A 21,365-nucleotide genomic window follows, 5' to 3' on the forward strand; every position below is an offset into this window, starting at 1 on the left:
GCCATGAAGGATTTGAGACCAAAAGAAATACAGGTTTATAGGAAGTGGAGTGTGAATTAGGCAGACTCTATATATGATACGATAAAAAAATGTTCTTCTGAATTTTGAAAATGAGTCACAGAGAAGTAAAGAGTTTATTCCCCAGACCTCTGTTTGCTTACAGCTCTAGAGACTTAGAACCAGCCAAGCCCATCTTGGGAATCATGACATATGCTCATCTGGGAACTCAGCAGGTATCAATTCACAACCCAATCTGGTCCCTGAAAGATAATGAATGACTTTGTAATATCAGGCATCAAAGAAAAAATATTCATTTTCTGACACTCTGAAGAGAAGATAAATTTAAAATGTCAGCTGAATTTCATCCTAACTAGATGAAAATTTGTTTCATTCCCGTCAACCTGTTAAATAAAGAAGCTCCAAAACATACAGACACACTGAAAAAGAAGACTGAAAGCAGCAAGTGTTGTAATACAGTAAGCACAACGCTTTCCCTAGAAGTGACCAGTAGTGCTTGGAGCGTGATGATAGTGTCTAGTCTTTGGTCTCAGCTTTTCCAGTTCTTCTTCCTGATGCAATTGCTTGTTTTATTGCCATTGCCTATGTTATGGGCTGAGTTGTGCCTCCCCCAAATTCATATGCTGAAGTCCTAAACTCAGTACAGGTGACCCCTCAGAAGACGACTATATTTGGAGATAGGGTCTTTTTTTTTCTTAGACAAAAGGCCGAGAGGCAATGGAGATAGCGTCTTGAAAGAGGTAATTAAATTGAAATGAGGTCATGAGAGTGGACCTTAATCCAATATGACTTGTAAGAAGAGGAAATTTGGACACAGACACACTCAGTTTGAAGATGTGAAGACAGAGGGAGAATATGGTTATCTACCAGCCAAGGGGAGAGACCTTGGAAGAAGCCAACCCTCCGACATCTTGATCTTGGACTTGTTAGCCTCCAGAATTGTGAGAAAATAAATTTATGTTCTTTTAAGCCACCCAGTCTGTGGTCCTTTGTTATGGCAACCCTGGCAAACTACTGCACTATACCTTCCACCAAATTGTAAGCTCGGCGAGGGCCAGCCTATGTCTGGGTGTCTTCTCTACCCTCGTATCCCCAGCACATATCATGAGCTTGCTGCACAGTAGGTGCTTAATAAATATTGTTGAATGAATAGCTGACTGCAGCTGGATATCTTGGCCCATTTTACTGGAGTACAGGTATGTAACTATTACCAAAAATGATCAGAAGTAACTTTCTCCCTTTATTAAAAAATAACTTTATATTCTGATTTAAAAAATGCTGCCCATCCATTGTGAAAAATAGGGAGCAGTATAAAAAAAGGAGAAAACAATCACTTAAAACCCTGCCACTTAGAGATAACCACTTTAAGTTTTGACACATACACATAGATATTTCAATACAGTAAAATAATATTGTATCACTTACCATATGTCACATTTTCCCCACAGAGTTAAAACTTCTTCATAAACATTTTAAATGACTATAAAATGTGTAATATCAGGTATATCTTTCATAATTGAAATCCCCATTGTTAGACATTCAGGTGTTTCTAATTTTTCTATCATAATTAGCACTGCAGTGAATTTCTTTGTGCGAAAAAGCTTTATATCCACTTTTCTGAAGTCTTTAAAGGATGACATCCTAGCACTGCAATTATTGATTCAAAAGGTATGGCCATTGGAATCAATTGTTAAGGCTTCTGATCCATATTCTTCTATTGTTTTTTGAAAAGATAAGCCAATTTATACTCTCACAAGAAATCCATGAGATTTGCCATCACTTTACCCTTAAGTATGATTTTACAAATCTTATTAATATAAGATAAAATGGCATCTTCAGTGGCATTTAAATTTTCATCCTTTGAAAATTTATGGAGCTTTCCATTTTCCTCTATGCATTAGCTATTTATAATTTTGCCTTTTGAATTGTCTGTGTGCCTTTTGAAAGGGGCTTTTCTGAATGATTTTTAGGAGGTAGTCTTCTAGCCAGGCTCCTACTGCAATATTGCCTGCCTTTCAATAGAGGCCTCTATTCTGAGTTAATGAGACCACACATCTTAGAGCAGTCCCAGAATCTTATCACAGGCTGCTACACTGTAATGAAGTCTTTACAGTTCTGAATAGACAAACTTGTCCAATTATTCATCACCTACTAACAAATTTTGATACATCAAATACATGTGGATATATTTAATTTAGTTATCTAAGTCTGAAATCAGTTTTCTTTGTGGAATGAAAAGAAAGTTATCACTTCAAAAAAATAATAAAACAACCAAACTTTTGTGAGGAAGGAAGATAGCTCTCTACCTCCAACATAATTTTGGCATAAACGTGTCTACTTCTTAGCTGCATTTATTAAATTCAGGACACAGAGGAAATTAAAAATACATATACTGGGGGGGCAGAGTCAAAATGGTGTACTAGGAGGACACGGAATTTGCGTGTCCACACAACTAGGGCACCTACCAGGCACCTAAGGGGACGGGAGGAACCCCCAGTGACTGGGTAGGACGTGGGGCGTGGGGGGAGTGAAGGGGGAGGAGAAGTGGAGGCGGGACGGGACTGGCGCCCCTGAGGGGTGGCTGGGGGAGGGGAAGGGATCCCACTCCCGAAGGGGGAAATTGGGGAACCACTGGGAGGGCAGAGGATCAAAAGGGAGCATGGCCAGGTTTCCCCTGCCCACTTGGGCCCCCAGGAACCTGCTGATAGCCCAGGCCTGATCCTCTGCCCACCGAGGCCCCCTCCAGCCATGGGGTCCTGAGGGAGTGGGAGGGAGGGAAGGGGGAGCAAAGGTAAAGGCCGGACCTCTGGGACCAGCACCCCTGAGGGGTGGCTAGGGGAGGGAAGGAGTTCCTACACCCAGTGGAACCCACCCACCGTTAGGGGTCCAGTGACGACAGGGGAGACCCTGGGGGAGACAGTAGGGGAGGGGCACAAAGGAACGGAAGGGAAGGGGGCCAGCGCTTTCCCTGTCCGCTTGGGCACCGGTGAGCCTCTTGGGCTCCCGGGCCTAATCCTCTGCCCTCAGAGCCTCCCTCCTGCGGAGCAGAGCCCAAGCCCTGCCCCTACACCCCCCCCCCAGGGCCCCACCTCTACACTCGGAGACCCCCTCTGAGACCCCCTCCAAGGCACTGGGACTAAGCCCCACCCACACACCCTCACCCAGGGCCCTACCTCCAAACTCCGGAACTCCACACTCCAGAGGCCCTGCCCAGGCACCCCCCTCCTCAAACATCACCCCCCCACCTGCCTAGGTCCTGCCCCACCTTAAACCCCACCCCTGCCTAAGTTCCACCCCCACCCAAACTCTGCCCCCATAGCCAAGGCTTGCTTTTTTCTTTTTTCCTCTTTTAGATTAGGTTTCTGTTTTACCTTGTTGATTCATTGTTGTTGATTCTTTTATATTTTTATTTTTCCTAATAAATCTTTTATTTTTCTAATTTTATTTTATTCTTTATACTTTGTTATTGTTCTCTCCTTTTGGCTTACTCCCCCCACCTTTTTTTTTTTCTTTTTTCTGTTGTGGTTTTATTTTACCTTGTTGCAGTTGTTTCAATTATAGTTTCATTTTTCCTGATATATTTTTTATCTTTTTAAATTTATTTAGTTTTTTATTCTTTTATATTGTACTGCTCCTTTTTTTCCTTTCTGCTTTTTTTTTTTAACCACACCACGAAGCTCTTGTTCCCAGGCCGGAGGTCAGGCCCGAGCTCCTGTGGTGGGAGCTCTGAGTCCAAACTGCTGGCCTAACAGAGAACCTCAGACCCCAGGGAATATTAACTGGAGTGAGGCCTCCCGAAGGTCCTCATCTCAGCACCAAGACCCAGCTCTATCCAACTGCCTGCAAACTCCAGTGCTGGACGTCTCAGGCCAAACAACCAGTAAGACAGGAATACAACACCACCCATCAAAAAAAAAAAAAAAGAGAAAGGACAAAAAAATATGTTACAGACGAAGGAGCGAGGTAAAAACCTACAAGACCAAATAAATGAAGATGAAATAGGCAACATACCTGAAAAAGAATTCAGAGTAATGATAGTAAAGATGATTCAAAATCTCAGCAACAGAATGGAGAAAATACAAGAAACATTTAATAAGGATCCAGAAGGACTAGAGAGCAAACAAAGAATCATGAACAACACAATTACTGAAATTAAAAATATTCTAGGGGCTTCCCTGGTGACGCAGTGGTTGAGAATCTGCCTGCCAATGCAGGGGACATGGGTTCGAGCCCTGGTCTGGGAAGATCCCACATGCCGCGGAGCAACTGGGCCCGTGAGCCACAATTACTGAGCCTGCGCATCTGGAGCCTGTGCTCCGCAACAAGAGAGGCCGCGATAGTGAGAGGCCCGCGCACCGCGATGAAGAGTGGCCCCCGCTTGCCACAACTGAAGAAAGCCCTCGCACAGAAACGAAGACCCAACACACCCAAAAATAAATAAATAAGTTAATTAATTAAAAAAAAATATTCTAGAAGGAATCAATAACAGATTAACTGAGGCAGAAGACGGATAAGTGAGCTGGGAGATAAAATTGTGAAAATAACAGCCAGGGAGCAGAATAAAGAAAAAAGAATGAAAAGAATTGAGGACAGTCTCAGAGACATCTGGAACACCATTAAACATACTAATATTCAAATTATAGGGGTCCCAGAAGAAGAAGAGAAAAAGAAAGGGTCTGAGAAAATATTTGAAGAGATTATAGTTGAAAACTTCCCTAACATAGGAAAGGAAATAGTCAATCAAGTCCAGGAAGCACAAGACAGTACCATACAGGATAAACCCAAAGAGAAACACGCCAAGACACATATTAATCAAACTATCAAAAATTAAATACAAAGAAAAAATATTAAAAGCAGCAAGGGAAAAGCAACAAATAACATACAAGGGAATCCCCATAAGGTTAACAGCTGATCTTTCAGCAGAAACTCTGCAAGCCAGAAGGGACTGGCAGGACATAATTAAAGTGACAAAAAGGAAAAAGCTACAACCAAGATTACTCTATCCAGCAAGGATCTCATTCAGATTATATGGAGAAATTAAAAGCTTTATAGACAAGCAAAAGTTAAGAGAATTCAGCACCACCAAACCAGCTTTACAACAAATGCTAACGGAACTTCTCTAGCCAGGAAACACAAGAGAAGGAAAAGACCTACAAAAACAAACCCAAAACAATTAAGAAAATGGTAATAGGAACATACATATCAATAACTACCTTAAATGTAAATGGATTAAATGTTCCAACCAAAAGACATAGATGGGCTGAATGGATACAAAAACAAGACCTGTATATATGCTGTCTACAAGAGACCCACTTCAGACCTAGGGACACATACAGACTGAAAGTGAGGGGTTGTAAGAAGGTACTCCACGCAAATGGAAATTAAAAGAAACCTGGTGTAGCAATTCTCATATCAGACAAAATAGACTTTAAAATAGAGACTATTATGAGACAAAGAAGGACACTACATAATGATCAAGGGATCAATCCAAGAAGAAGATATAACAATTGTAAATATTTATGCACCCAACAAAGGAGCACCTCAATACATAAGGCAAATGCTAACAGCCATAAAAGGGGAAATCGACAGTGACACAATCATAGTAGGGGACTTTAACACCCCACTTTCACCAATGGACAGATCACCCAAAATGAAAATAAATAAGAAAACACAAGCTTTAAATGACACATTAAACAAGATGGACTTAATTGATATTTATAGGACATTCCATCCAAAAACAACAGAATACACTTTCTTCTCAAGTGCTCATGGAACATGCTCCAGGATAGACCATATCTTGGGTCACAAATTAAGCACTGGTAAATTTAAGAAAATTGAAATCATATCAAGTATCTTTTCTGACCACAATGCTATGAGACTAGATATCAATTACAGGAAAAGAACTGTAAAAAATACAAACACGTGGAGGCTAAACAATATGCTACTAAATAACCAAGAGATCACTGAAGAAAGCAAAGAGGAAATCAAAAAATACCTAGAAACAAATGACAATGAAAACACGACGACCCAAAACCTATGGGATGCAGCAAAAGCAGTTCTAAGAGGGAAGTTTATAGCAATACAATCTTACCTCAAGAAACAAGAAACATCTCAAATAAACAACCTAACCTTACACCTAAAGCAATTAGAGAAAGAAGAACAAAAAAACCCCAAAGTTAGCAGAAGGAAAGAAATCATAAAGATCAGAAAAGAAATAAATGAAAAAGAAATGAAGGAAACAAGAGCAAAGATCAAGAAAACTAAAAGCTTCTTCTTTGAGAAGATAAACAAAATTGATAAACCATTAGCCAGACTCATCAAGAAAAAAAGGGAGAGGACTCAAATCAATAGAATTAGAAATGAAAAAGGAGAAGTAACAACTGACACTGCAGGAATACAAAGGATCATGAGAGATTACTACAAGCAACTATATGCCAATAAAAATGGACAACCTGGAAGAAATGGACACATTCTTAGAAAAACACAACCTTCTGAGACTGAACCAGGAAGAAATAGAAAATATAAACAGATCAATCACAAGCACTGAAATTGAAACTGTGATTAAAAATCTTCCAACAAACGAAAGTCCAGGACCAGATGGCTTCACAGGCGAATTCTATCAAACATTTAGAGAAGAGCTAACACCTATCCTTCTCAAACTCTTCCAAAATATAGCAGAGGGAGGAACACTCCCACTCATTCTACGAGACCACCATCACCCTGATACCAAAACCAGACAAAGATATTACAAAGAAAGAAAACTAGAGGCCAATACCTCTGATGAACATAGATGCAAAAATCCTCAACAAAATACTAGCAAACAGAATCCAACAGCACATTAAAAAGATCATACACAATGATCAAGTGGGGTTTATCCCAAGAATGCAAGGTTTCTTCAATATACACAAATCAATCGATGTGATACCCCATATTAACAAACTGAAGGATAAAAACCATATGATAATCTCAATAGATGCAGAAAAAGCTTTTGACAGAATTCAACACCCATTTATGATAAAAATTCTCCAGAAAGTAGGCATAGAGGGAAGCTACCTCAACATAATAAAGGCCATATATGACAAACCCACAGCCAACATCATTCTCAATGGTGAAAAACTGAAACCATTTCCTCTACGATCAGGAACAAGACAAGGTTGCCTACTCTCTCCACTTTTATTCAACATAGTTTTGGAAGTTTTAGCCACAGCAATCAGAGAAGAAAAAGAAATAAAAGGAATCTAAATCGGAAAAGATGTAGTAAAGCTGTCACTGTTTGCAGATGATATAATACTATACATAGAGAATCCTAAAGATGCTACCAGAAAACTACTAGAGCTAATCAATGAATTTGGTAGAGTAGCAGGATACAAAGTTAATGCACAGAAATCTGTTGCATTCCTATACATTCATGATGAAAAATCTGAAAGAGAAATTAAGGAAACACTCCCATTTACCATTGCAACAAAAAGAATAAAATACCTAGGAATAAACCTACCTAAGGAGACAAAAGACCTGTATGCAGAAAACTATAAGACACTGATGAAAACAATTAAAGATGATACAAACGGATGGAGAGATACACCATGTTCTTGGATTGGAAGAATCAACATTGTGAAAATGACTATACTACCCAAAGCAATCTACAGATTCAATGCAATCCCTATCAAACCACCAATGGCATTTTTCACAGAACTAGAACAAAAAATTTCACAATTTGTATGGAAACACAAAAGACCCCGAATAGCCAAAGTAATCTTGAGAAAGAAAAATGGAGCTGGAGGAATCAGGCTCCAGGACTTCAGACTATACTACAAAGCTACAGTGATCAAGACAGTGTCGTACTGGCACAAAAACAGAAATATAGATCAATGGAACAAGATAGAAAGCCCAGAGATAAACCCACACACATATGGTCAACTTATCTTTGATAAAGGAGGCAAGAGTATACAATGGAGAAAAGAAAGCCTCTCCAATAAGTGGTGCTGGGAAAACTGGACAGCTACGTGTAAAAGAGTGAAATTAGAACACTCCCTAACACCATACACAAAAATAAACTCAAAATGGATTAAAGATCTAAATACAAGGCCAGACCCTATAAAACTCTTAGAGGAAAACATAGGCAAAACACTCTATGACATAAATCACAGCAAGATCCTTTTTGACCCACCTCCTAGAGAAATGGAAATAAAAACAAAAATAAACAAATGGGACCTAATGAAACTTAAAAGCTTTTGCACAGCAAGGGAAACCATAAAAAAACACGAAAAGACAACCCTCAGAATGGGAGAAAATATTTGCAAACGAAGCAACTGACAAAGGATTAATCTCCCAAATATACAAGCAGCTCATGCAGCTCAATATCAATAAAACAAACAACCCCATCCAAAAATGGGCAGAAGACCTAAATAGACATTTCTCCAAAGATATACATATTGCCAACAAACACATGAAAAGATGCTCAACATCTCTAATCATTAGAGAAATGCAAATCAAAGCTACAATGAGGTATCACGTCACACCATTCAGAATGGCCATCATCAAAAAATCTACAAACAATAAATTCTGGAGAGGGTGTGGAGAAAGGGGAACCCTCTTGCACTGTTGGTGGGAATGTAAATTGATACAGCTACTATGGACAACAATATGGAGGTTCCTTAAAAAACTAAAAATAGAATTACCATATGACCCAGCTTTCCCACCACTGGGCATATACCATGAGAAAACCATAATTCAAAAAGAGTCATGTACCACAATGTCCACTGCAGTACTATTTACAATAGCCAGGAAATGGAAGCAACCTATGTGTCCATCAACTGATGAATGGATAAAGAAGATGTGGCACATATATACAATGGAATATTACTCAGCCATAAAAAGAAACAAAATTGAGTATTTCCCTGGTGTTGCAGTGGTTGAGAATCCGCCTGCCAGTGCACGGGATATGGGTTCAATCTCTGGTCTGGGAAGATCCCACATGCTGTGGAGCAATGAAGCCCATGCGCCACAATTACCGAGCCTGCGCACCTAGAGCCCGTGAGCCTAGAGCCCACGAGCCACAACTACTGAAGCCCACGCACCTAGAGCCCGTGCAACAAGAGAAGTTACTGCAGTGAGAAGCCCGCGCAACACAATGAAGAGTAGCCCCCGCTCACTGCAACTAGAGAAAGCCCACACGCAGCAACGAAGACCCAATGCAGCCAAAAAATAAATAAATAAATTTATTTTTTTAAAAAAGAAATGAAATTGAGTTATTTGTAGTGAGGTGGATGGACCTAGAGTCTGTCATAGAGAGAGAAGTAAGTCAGAAAGAGAAAAACAAATACCATATGCTAACACATATATATGGAATCTTAAAAAAAATGGTTCTGATGAACCTAGGGGCAGGACAGTAATAAAGACGCAGACATAGAGAAGGGACTTGAAGACACAAGGAGGGGGAAGGGTAAGCTGGGACCAAGTGAGAGAGTAACACTGACATGTATATACACTACCAAATGTAAAATAGATAGCTAGTGGGAAGCAGCTACATAGCACAGGGAGATCAGCTCCGTGCTCTTCGACCACCTAGAGGGGTGGGATAAGGAGGGTGGGAGGGAGACGCAAGAGGGAGGGGATACGGGGCTATATTTATATGTATAGCTGATCCACTCTGTTATACAGCAGAAACTAACACATTGTAAAGCAATTATAGTCCAATAAAGATGTTAAAAAAATACATATATTTTCCAACCGTTTTATTCTAAAATTCACATCCATGTTAAATCAAAATCATGAGCCTTGAATAAACCGTAGAGGCCTTCTCATCAAATACCTACACGTTCAGACAAGGAAAACTTCAACAGAAATGATTTTAAGGTGGTGGATAGTGATCAAGCTCAGTTTTAGAGAGAGCAACAGACTAGAATAGTTAGAATTCGGAGGGATGTTGGTGATTTTAAAAAGGCTGGGCGAAGCCCTTTGAGTATAGTGAAATAAAGACCGTGCAACTTTATTATGCTTCTCTTCTACATCTTCACTTGGCTAATCCTTGCCCATCCTTGCCCTTTGTCCCATAGTCACAGTGGGAGAGGTGCCCTATGCTTTTCCGAGGATGGCCCCTGCCGTTCCCCTCCTCATCCTCTCCCCTCATCCCTCAGAATGTCATCCGTCTCTTCCCCTCTGTTTGTCATCCTTCCCTGTCCATCTGTTCCTTAAACTAAAAATACATTCGGCTTTCTTTTTCCTAAAACAAAAAACAAAAAAAAACTGCATTCCAGGCTTTCCTAGCTAGCATTACCCGATTTGCCCCCTTTTCAAAACTCCTTGAAATGTACACTGTGTTTTTCTTTTGCTCCAATTTCCTTCCCCCCCAACACACACATATATTAAGGTAGCTGCTGCTCAGACTCTACCCACCTCCAATTAGGTTTGCCTGTTCTTGAACTTCATATAAATGGACTCATACAGTGTGTACTCTTTAGTGTCTGGCTTCTTTCATGCCTTTTATTATTTTTTGTGTGGTAAGATATACATAACATAAAATGTACCATTCTAACCATTTTGAGTATATAGTTCAGCGGCATAAATACATTCACATTGTCATGCAATCATCACCACCATCCATCCACAGAACTTTTTCATCTTTCCAAAATGAACCTCTATACCCACTAAGTAATAACTCCCCAGTCTCCCCTACCCTCCAGCCCCTGGTAACCTCTATTCTACTTTCTGTCTCTATGAATTTGCCTATTGTAGGTACCTTATATAAGTGGAATCATACACTATTTGCCCTTTTGTGTCTGACTTATTTCACTTAGCATAATGTTTTCAAGATTCATCCATGTTGTAGCAGAACTTCATTCCCTTTTAAGATGATAATATTCCATTGTATGTATATACCACATTTTGTTTATTGATTTTGTTTATCCAAAAGTGGACATTTAGGATGTTTCCACTTTTTGGCTATTGTGAATAATGCTGTATGAACACTCATATACAAATATCTGTTTGAGTCCCTGTTTTCAATCTTTTGAGTAGTGGAATTTCTGGATCATATTGTTACCTAGTCCAAGCTCATACTGCTCACTGCACAACAGGCCAATAAATCAAGAGATGAGTTGTTGGGACAAGGAATAGCAACTTTATTTGGAAAGCCAGCAGACAAAGAAGGTGGTGGACTTGTGTCCCAAAGAACCGTCTTCCCTGAGTTAGAATTCAGGCTTCTTTTATACTAAAAGGGAAGGGGGTAAAGTCCTGGTCCTGGCCAGACTCAGGAGGAGATGTATTAATTTCTTCTTTCCTGTAGTCATTCAATAGGTGGGCCTGGTCAGGATGTTTTCTGTCAGCTAAACAAAGGTGTTTTAGCTTAATGCTTATTACCTGAGAGACAGGGTTCCCAGAGATGGGCCATTATGTATACTTTAGGCTTAGAGGCAACATCCCTTTAGCGATTAACTTACAATAGAATACAAAAGTTCTTCCCTATTACAGTATGATAATTCTATGTTTAACTTGTTGAAGACTTGCCAAACTGTTTTCCACATGGCTAAAACGTTTTACATTCCCACCAGCAGTGCATTTTTTCCACATCCTTGTCAGCACTTGTTTTTCTTTTTTCAAAAATAATAGCCATCCTAAAGAGTGTGAAGTGGTATCTCACTGTGATTTTGATGTATGCATTTATACTTAAAATGCTCTCTGTCCTTGGTTCCTGCCTTCATATTGGTTCTTTGTTAATTTTTCATTCTTCTTGGCTGACTCCTCCTTCTCTCTCTGCCTCCTTAATTTGGGTTTCCCTGGGTTCCTCCTCAGCCTCTCCTGCCTTCTTTGCACATAGTACCTGGAGATTTCATCCATGTCCATGATAGAAGTATCACACCCATGCTGGTAACTCACAAATCTGTATTTCTGTAGTCAGGGCCTCTCTCTGAGCACAGTATTGCTTTAAAATCATCATCTTCAGAAAATAAAAGAGTGTGAAGTTTAAAACTTGATTAAAAATATGAACACTTTGATGGTCTTTTCTGCTGGTGAGATTAGGGAGTGAGGAAGAAAGAAAAGACTCTCACATTCTAAAAAAATTGTGGTTAAAAACACATAACATAAATGTACTATCATAACCATTTTAAAAAAAGAGACTTTATTTTTTAGAGCAGTATTAGGTTCACAGCAAAACTGAGTCAAAGGTACAGAGATTTCCCATATACTTCCCCCCCCATGTACATACAGCCTCTCCCATATCAAAATCTCCCACCAGACTGTTGCATCTGTTACAATTGATGAACCTACACTGACTCATCATCATCACCCAGAGTCCATAGTTTACATCAGCATTCACTCTTGGTGTTGTACATTCCTTGAGTTTAGACAAATGTCTAATGACATGTAGCCACCATTATAGTATCATACCAACTAGTTTCACTGCCCTAAAAATCCTCTGTATTCCACCTATTCATCCCTCTCTTCCTCCTAACCCCTGACAACCACTGATCTTTTTACTGTCTTCAGACTTTTGCTTTTTCCAGAATATCGTATTGTTGGAATCATATAGTAGGTAACCTTTTCAGATTGGCTTCTTTCACTTAGTCATATGCTTTTAAGGTTCCTCCATATCTTTTCATGTCTTGATAGCTCATTTCTTTTTAGCAATAATATTACATTGTCTGGATGTACCACAGTTTATTTAGCTATTCACCTACTGAAGGACATCTTGGTTGCTTCCAAGTTTTGGCAATTATGAATAAAGCTGCTCATCTGTGTGCAGGTTTTTGTGTGAACATGAGTTTTCAACTCATTTGGGTAAAATCAAGGAGCATGACTGCTAAATCATATGGTAAAAGAATGTTTAGTTTTGTAAGACACTGTCAAACTGTCTTCCAAAGTGGCTGTATCATTTTGTATCCCACTAGCAATGAATGAGAATTCCTGTTGCTCCACATCCTCACTAGTTTTTGGTATTGTTAGTGAAAGAAAGAATGGATAAACTGGACCTTATTAAAATTTAAAACTTCTGTTCTGCAAAAGGCATTTGCAAGAGAATGAGAAGACAAGCCACAGACTGAGAACATATTTGTAAAAGATATATCTGATAAAGGACTGTTATCCAAAATATACAAACAACCCTTAAAACTCAACAATAATAAAACAAACAACCCAATCAAAAAATAGGGAAGAAACCTGAATAGACACTTTACCAAAGAAGATGTAGAGATGGCAGATACGCATATGAAAAGATGCTCAACTTGATATGTTATGAAGGAGTTGCAAATTAAAACAATGAGATACCCTTCATGCTTATTAAAATGGCCGTAATCCATCATAATCATTTTTAAGTGTACAGTTCAGTAGTGTTAAGTATATTCACACTGTTGTGCAACCAGTCTCCAGAACTCTTTTGATCTTGCAAAACTGAAACCATAAACCCACTGAACAATGACTCTGCATTTCCCCTTCCCCCCAGCCTCTAGCAACCACCATCCTACTTTCTGTTTCTCTGCCTTTGACTATTTTAGTTACCTCATATAGGAGAATCATAATCGTATTTGTCCTTTGGGGACTGATTTATTTCACTTAGCATAATGTCCTCAAGGTTCATCCATGTCGTAGCATGTGTAGGATTTCCCACATTTTTTTAATTTTTAAAAAAGTATCGATGTTTTCAATTAGGTAATATATGCTGTGCTGGCTGTTCGTTCCACTTGCCCCTAGTCAGCCATTCCCTAACCACTCCCTGCTCTGAGTCCCAGGAGGCGGACTTCTACAGATCGCCTCCCCCTTGCCCTCTGGTTTCTGGTTGCAGCTGGGTTGGCAAACGGGAAGCACCATCAGGAGACTGAAGGGCATGAGGTATTCATTTATCACCCACACAAGCACTCCCTTCCTGCCGCACAACTGTTCAGGCAGCGGCTGCTCTTCATTCCTCTCCCTCAGCACCAGCTCACTCCAGGCTCCCTAACACCGTTGCCCTCTCTGACTGCATGCCCCTGGCCCCTGCAGGCCTAGGGCTAGGAACAACTTCCTGCTGTGGCTAGTCCCTGCACGCTTTCCCATCCCTTTTTTTGTTCCTTTAACCTCACCCATGCGTTGGTAAATCATCTCTTTATTAAAGTCTCTTCATTAAACTCTTTTGAGTATGCCATCTGTTCATAGGATTCCCGCTGTGATCCTGAGCAAGACACATGCAGCTATGTTAAAAAAATTAATGGTGTAGAAGGCTAAGAAGTGAAAAAAGAAATCGCTTTCTACCCCATAGCCCTAATTCCCTTCCATTCCATTTCACATCCAGTTGCCATTTATTTGTTTGGGGTTTTTTTGGGAGGGATGGGGGTAGGATGACCTTGACTTCACCTCTTGGGTGAACTCTAATGGGTCTCAGACAATCATGTTAAATCCTCCCTTGCTGGTACCTGATTCAGAAAGCCAGACCTAAACTATCCATGCAGGATATTTCCCTGTCCCGGGGATCCGGCTGAGAATGGGCTCACGAGTCACTGCTATGATTCAGTTCAGACCAATGAGATGCAAGGGGAAATTTGCTGGGAGTGGGGGGTTCCTCTCAAGAGAACCATGATTGGAGATGAGGGTCAGAACCGCTAGAACCAGTCTGAGAAGTCAGCAGAGGAGGCTGAGCCAGGAGAATCAGGGAAACAGAGCTGAGACAGCGGATTAAGCCACTAAAGCTAAACTGTAAACCCAACCAGCCTCTACACTTCAAATTATGGGATCTGATCAATTTCATGATTATCTGTTTACTTACAACAAAAGCATCCTAACCAATACATGTATACACTGCAAAACACACATTCCCAAATGGGATCATTTCATAGATATTGTACTGCAAATAGCTTTTTTCACTAAATCATGTATTCTAAACATCTTTTCAAGTAAGCACATTTAGTCCTGCTTCATTATTTTAAATACTGGATGGTATTTTGTCAAAGGGAAACGTCAGAGTTTATCCTTTCCTGTACGGAAGAACATTTAGGTTGTTATAGCTTTTCCCTATTAAAAACAAACAATGGCACAATGACACATATTTTGGAGTGTCTGAATTAATATGTACATACGATAAATTCCTAATAGAATTGCTTGGTCAATAAGTCTGAGAATTTAAAATGGTCATAAATACTGCTATATTGTCTTCTAAAAGGTTTCAACAATTTACACTCTTATTATGTATATATGAGCATACTTTTTTCTTCACACCCCTGCCAATACTGGGTATTATAAAAAGCTTAAACCTTTGGTAATCAGATGAAAATTACAACTCATTAGTGCATTAATATTTTATTCATGAGTTAGGTCAAAGCATTTTTATGGTTGGTTTTTTTTTTGTAAACTATATTCTTTGCCTACTTTTCTACTTAATTTTATTTTTCTTATTGATTTGATTTTTATTTTTCTTATTGATCTGTTATATTTTTCAAATACCTGTTTATTATAGGTGTTAAATTTTGTGCTCCTGCTTTTGCTAATCATTGTAGTTTGTTTATGGTACATTTTTCATGAAAAAGTTTTATGCAATCTAATGCGTTGATGTTCTCCCTCATCATGTCAGGATATTGTTTTATACTTAGAGTTCTTCCCTCCCTCCAAGATTATTATTTAAATTCACCAATGTTTTCCTCCAGTTATTTTATAGGCTAATCTTTACATTTAAGTCTCTGATCCAAGTGAAAAGTTTTTGTTCTATACAAATCTGTACTCTTTGATTTTTTTGTTACAATGAGCCTATATAAGTATTACAGTTTTAAGAATATGGTCACCAGTTAGTATAGTACAGATATATATCTTTCTATGAAAATCTTGACAAAAACAAAACCAATAACAGACGTAATTTTAAAAACATCAATATGGCAAACGAATGAAACTATGCTCCCCATATTTTGCTTTGAAATTTGAAAGATCACCGTATGTAAGCCTCCCTCTGCTATGCCTAAACTGCTTTTCCATGTGTACACACTGTTCTGCACATGAGGACTGCTGGCTTGTTATTGGTGGCCACCCCTCCTTAACCTTGATATCAATCCACAGGAAAAAAAGGAAGAAAAGATGTCAAGACAAAGAGTAATCGAGTAAGATAATAACCTGTTGGAAGCAGAATCAGCATTTACTGCCAGGCAGCAACTCCTCTTGAAACGTCTGGACTGCCCAATAGTATGATTCATTTCTCGACTCCCACCCCATAAAAACTCTTCAAAGCTCTCCACCCCTCCAGTCCATAGCCCCAAAGTGTCTCCCCTACACATAAAGCAAAGAGCATGGGCTCTGGAGCCAAACTGCCCAATTCACACTAGATTCTGCCACTTAACCAGCTGTAAGACTTTAGCACATTGCTTAAACATCTCTGGACCTCAGTTTTCTCACTTGTAAAATGGGAATAATAATAGTAATACTTACCTCATAGAGATGTCCTGTGGATGGATTTTCTGAGGTAATACACATCAAGCACTTGGCATAGTACCTGGAATATAACAGTGCTCAATACGTGTTAAGCTATTTTCATTATCAGAGTCTAATTAAGTCTATCTGAGCCTCAAGTCCCTCATAGAAGTCCAAGGGAATATCAGAAAGTTAGGAATTATGAGATATTCCAATTGTTCTATTGTTTGACAGGTTTGGGGAGGTCATGCAACTTCTGCCTTTCTACTTTGCTACGCTATAATATGTGGACAATTAGCTTATTACAATTAACTACTCATTGTAAAGTACAGTAAAGACGCAGTTTGAGGGCTACTATTATTAAAGTGGTTCTTATTCACCTGACTTAAGATATGCTGTTTTTTCTCCAACTGACTCAGTGCTCTACTCACTACCATTGTGCAATGAAATTAGAGAAAGCTGTTGCATCATTTCAAACCTGCTTACTGATGTTAAGATCCCACTGTGCAATGGAAAAAAAAATCTTAGTCATGGTAAGGCAATAGCACCACAATGGAAAGGAAAGGAAAGGGGTCTTACTTGATAAACTGTGCAACTGAGGTATATTTTGCGATAATAATTCTCCCAATAATCTTATGAATGTGCAACTGAGGTATATTTTGTGATAATAATTCTCCCAATAATCTTACGAATTTAGCACTTTATAAAGTTGTTGTATCAAGTTCCCCTCTTATAGAAAAGCAAACTAAAACTTTTCAAGATCACATTACTGGCAGGGATCATTAAGGCTCATTTTAGAAAACTGTTTACCACATTTATATGTAGATACAATTTTTTTTCAAAGAAATACAGTAATGCGATTAAAATGCATTAATGTATTTTTTAAATCCTTTTTCTGTGTATTACACTTCATCTTTGGTGCACTCTATTATGGCTGAAGTTTTTGGCTTATTTCTTAGAGTTCACTAGTTTATACTTGGGTGTGTTTATTTTGCTATTTGCTTTATCTACTAGGACTTCTATTTCAATGATCATATTTTTTGTTTTCAATAGCAACAATTGATTCTTTAATTAATAACTGCCTGCTCTTACGGGTGTAGCATCCTCTTGTATCTCTGAGGTTATTTTTTATTTATTTATTTATTTATTTATTGTTAGCTGCGTTGGGTCTTCATTGCTGCGTGCGGGCTTTCTCCAGTCGCGGCGAGCGGGGGTTACTCTTCATTACTGTGCGCTGGCTTCTCATTGCAGTGGCTTCTCTTATTGCGGAGCACGGGCTCTAGGCGCGTGGGCTTCAGTAGTCGTGGCACGCGGGCTCAGTAGTTGTGGCTCATGGTCTCTAGAGCACAGGCTCAGTAGTTGTGGCGCACGGGCTTAGTTGCTCTGCGGCATGTGGGATCTTCCCGGACCAGGGCTCGAACCCGTGTCCCCTGCATTGACAGGCGGATTCTTAACCACTGAGCCACCAGGGAAGTCCCCTCTGAGGTTACTGATTATAGTTAATTTTAAATTTTATTTGCTCTGTTAACTGTTTCCTCAGGCACTCATGCTTATACTTACTGGGCTTGGTGCCTGTCTTTCATGATGTTGGTTTTCCTTAAAAGCCTGGTGATTCTTGGTTTGCTGCTTTTCTTTGTGTTCGAGCAGCCCTGTCTGTGGGAGCTGGTTCTGTTCCTGGAAACTGTCTCTGGTCACTGTGGATCTCTCCAGCCCTCTCCTACTACCCCCGCCGTTCACGACCCTCTGGAACAATATTTCTCAACCCTTTTTTCATTATTGTCCTCCTAAGAAGCCTTTTTTAGACACTTTTTCCCCTAATCACTGCCTAAGCCCAATGAATTTTAGTACCACAGATGTCCTCTATATCTGTTTATTTACTGTTGTCCTTTGTTTGGGGGTTTTTTGGGAGGGATGGGGGTAGGATGACCTTGACCTCACCTCCGTCCTTTGGAGGGCCACAAATTATTGCAATATGTAGGGTTTTTTTTAATTCTTCTCTCCCCATCCCTCACCCCCAAACCAATTTTTGCTGCACTGACAGCAATACTGTACACACCCCCAGCTGAAGATGTGCACTCTGAAGAATGTCCCTGTCTTTCTGCACCACGTATCCTGGAGGTAAATGCTCTTACTGCCTTCTGTTTAGAAAACAGTTGCCCAAAGAACTCTCCTGCTCCTCCATCCAGTGCCTCTGAGCTTAGAACATTCCAACATAACTTGAGTCATTCCTACCTCTAGAATCTCTGATGCACTAGGGTGTCTAGTTGTTGTCTTTTTTATGAATAGACATCATTCTTCAGAGCAGTTTTAAGTTCACAGCAAAATTAAGTAGGAAGTAGACTGTTCCCACACACTCCCTCCCCAGCCCACATGCAGCCTCCCCACCATCAACACCACATCCACATTGCAACATTGGTTACAATCTGCACTAGATTTTAAACCGATGTTCGCTCTATTGATCACATGATATAAGCTTTCAGTAGTTCTGGAATTCTTCAAAAATTTAGACTTACTGGTAGCATATTTTGTTATTTTTAAGCAACAGTATGCATTTTTTCTTTGTCTTTATAATTTTTGTAATTTTGAGGGACTGAGGCCAGTGGGTAGGGAGGTCTTCCTTATAGTCCTTCATCTCAAGTCAATCTTCTAGAGAGAGACTTCTACCAGGATTTTAAAAGAAAAGTTTGGGGTGGTAATTAATGCCCATAGACCGTTATTTTATGTTGTGCCAGCAATCCTCCAATTTATAACCCAAGAATTCTTCTAAATTCTAAAGGGCAAGCAAATTATTCTTAACTAGACACTCAATATTTGCAATAAGTAGTATGTATTAGCCTATGTATGATAAAGTAGCATGGCTCTATTTTTGTGAGTTCTTTCTTTAACGTACTGTATTTATGATTGTTGGACCTTGTGATATATTTAATTTACATACTATATTAAAATTATATATCAATACTATACATTTAAGCAAATTTATTTTAAAAAGACCATAAAGGCCATTAAATTCTATTTCTATTGCTCCATATTCACTTTTAATCTGCCAGTGTATATATCTATACATATTGCATAGTTCTAATATTTTATGCATACTATTTTTGTTCTGTTTTATTAGTGTGTGTGTGTCTTGTGTGTGTGTTTACTTATATTTCCAAGTCTACAAAGTTGCCATTTTTACTACCCATATAATTATCATACAGGATGGAAACCATCATATTTACTGACATCTTGTTAGTATTAAGAATATATTTTTCCATATTGTGATTATGTGGTCTCCAGAATTATGCACTCTGAAGTTTTGATTTCATCTTCATTTAATCTTTGTTTAATCATTTGCAGTGAAGAAAAATGCTCTCTGATTACTGTTTTAAAATCCTGGCAAACATAGATTCCAATATATATATAAAATTGTGAAAAAAAAAAGAATTAAGAATATTTTTATATTGTGTCAAAGAGTATGAATACTGTCAAGCAGCTGTCCAAAAACGCATGCCAATTTACAGTGCACCTTCAGTCTTGCCAAACACTGGGTTCAAAATTTTTTATTCTTTTGGAAGTCTTTAAATTGGCTTTTTTTTTTTTTTTTTTTAACATTTGTGACTGCATTTTCCCACTCAATGACTTCCTGTCTGTATTGTCGCGGGCATAAAAGTGTTTGTGGCAGACTGTGTTTTCCTAATCTGTCTTTAAAAACCAAACCATCCCACACATTCTTCTTTCACACTTCTCCCATTGAGAAATGAGCTCTATGCTCTTCCCCTTGATTTTGGGTGGCCTTATGACTCTGGCAGAAGTGACATGATGTGACCTCCAAGGCTAAGTTAAAAAAATGCAATACAGTGTCTGCTTGGATTCAAAGTAAGTATATCAAATTATATACTTGCTCTTAGGAGTGAGCCATCTTGCTGTGAGAAAGTTCAAGCCACTGTGAAGAGGCCCAGGTGGAACAGTACTGAGGGCCTCAACCCACAGTGCTGGCTGAGCTCAGTACAAGGCCAGTACCAACTTGCTAGCCATGTGAGTGAGTCATCTTGACTCACCAGTTCTCAAACTAGCCACCCCTGCTAACGCTGTGAGGGGGAGCAGAGATAGGGCAATCCTGCTGAGTGCTGCCCAAATTAAAGATTTATGAGCAAATTAAATGTTTTTGTTTTAAAGGTCTCTTTGCTCCACACCCTCACACATCCTCTTTTGGTCTTTTTCATAGCAATTCTGGTGGATATGGAGTGTTTTTTCGTTTTTTTTTAAATTAATTTATTTGGCTGCGTCGGGTCTTAGTTGCCGCATGCGGGATCTTTTGTTGCAGTGGGTGGGCTTCTCTCTAGTTGTGGTGCTCAGCTCCAGAACGCACGGGCTCAGTAGTTGCAGCACACAGGCTTAGTTGCCCCGCGGCATGTGGGATCTTAGTTCCCCAACCAGGGATCGAACCCACATCCCCTGCACTGGAAGGCAGATTGTTAACCACTGGACCACTAGGGAAGTCCCCATAATTGTTTTTGTTTTAAACCACAAAATTTGGGGCTGGTTTGTTACCCAACAATTGATAACTGATACAGTATGCATATCTCCTTTAACCATTTATCAAGTACAGTTAGGAATGTTGATATGTAGTTGTTTAACTCTTTATTTGGAAGAGCCACTTAAAAGAAAATCAGAGAGAAACACAGAGAAGTGAGAGGCAGTATAGCATATAAGAGCATTCTGGAATTAGACTGCCTGGCATCAAATTCTGGCTCTGCCAATCACTTACAAATTGTCAACAGATAGCTTGTCATCTGTTAAATGGGATGATGATGGCAATCGCCTCATTAGGAGTATATTGAGGATAAAATGAGTTAACGTATATAAAGTATTTAGCTCAGTGCCCAGCCAACAGCAAACCCTGTTTAAGTGCTCTTAAGCCACTCTATTGTGTTTCTTTCTTTCTTTCTTTCTTTTTTTTTTTAAATTGCATTGATACACATTTTCTTTATTTTTATACCTGGTAT

At 39.2% G+C, this 21,365-nt stretch overlaps 1 long non-coding RNA gene across 1 annotated transcript in view; it reads right to left on the reverse strand.

Moving 5' to 3' along the window:
- Positions 1 to 21,365, reverse strand: part of LOC133076310 (uncharacterized) — a 76,909-nt gene that overhangs the window by 38,969 nt on the left and 16,575 nt on the right. Inside the window, exon 2 of the long non-coding RNA XR_009697522.1 lies at positions 16,396 to 16,459. This is a non-coding gene — a long non-coding RNA (uncharacterized LOC133076310). The remainder of the gene's footprint in view (positions 1 to 16,395; positions 16,460 to 21,365) is intronic.

The sequence above is a fragment of the Eubalaena glacialis genome, chromosome 16 (assembly GCF_028564815.1).
Source record: "Eubalaena glacialis isolate mEubGla1 chromosome 16, mEubGla1.1.hap2.+ XY, whole genome shotgun sequence".
In the NCBI taxonomy this organism is placed as follows: Eukaryota; Metazoa; Chordata; class Mammalia; order Artiodactyla; family Balaenidae; genus Eubalaena; species Eubalaena glacialis.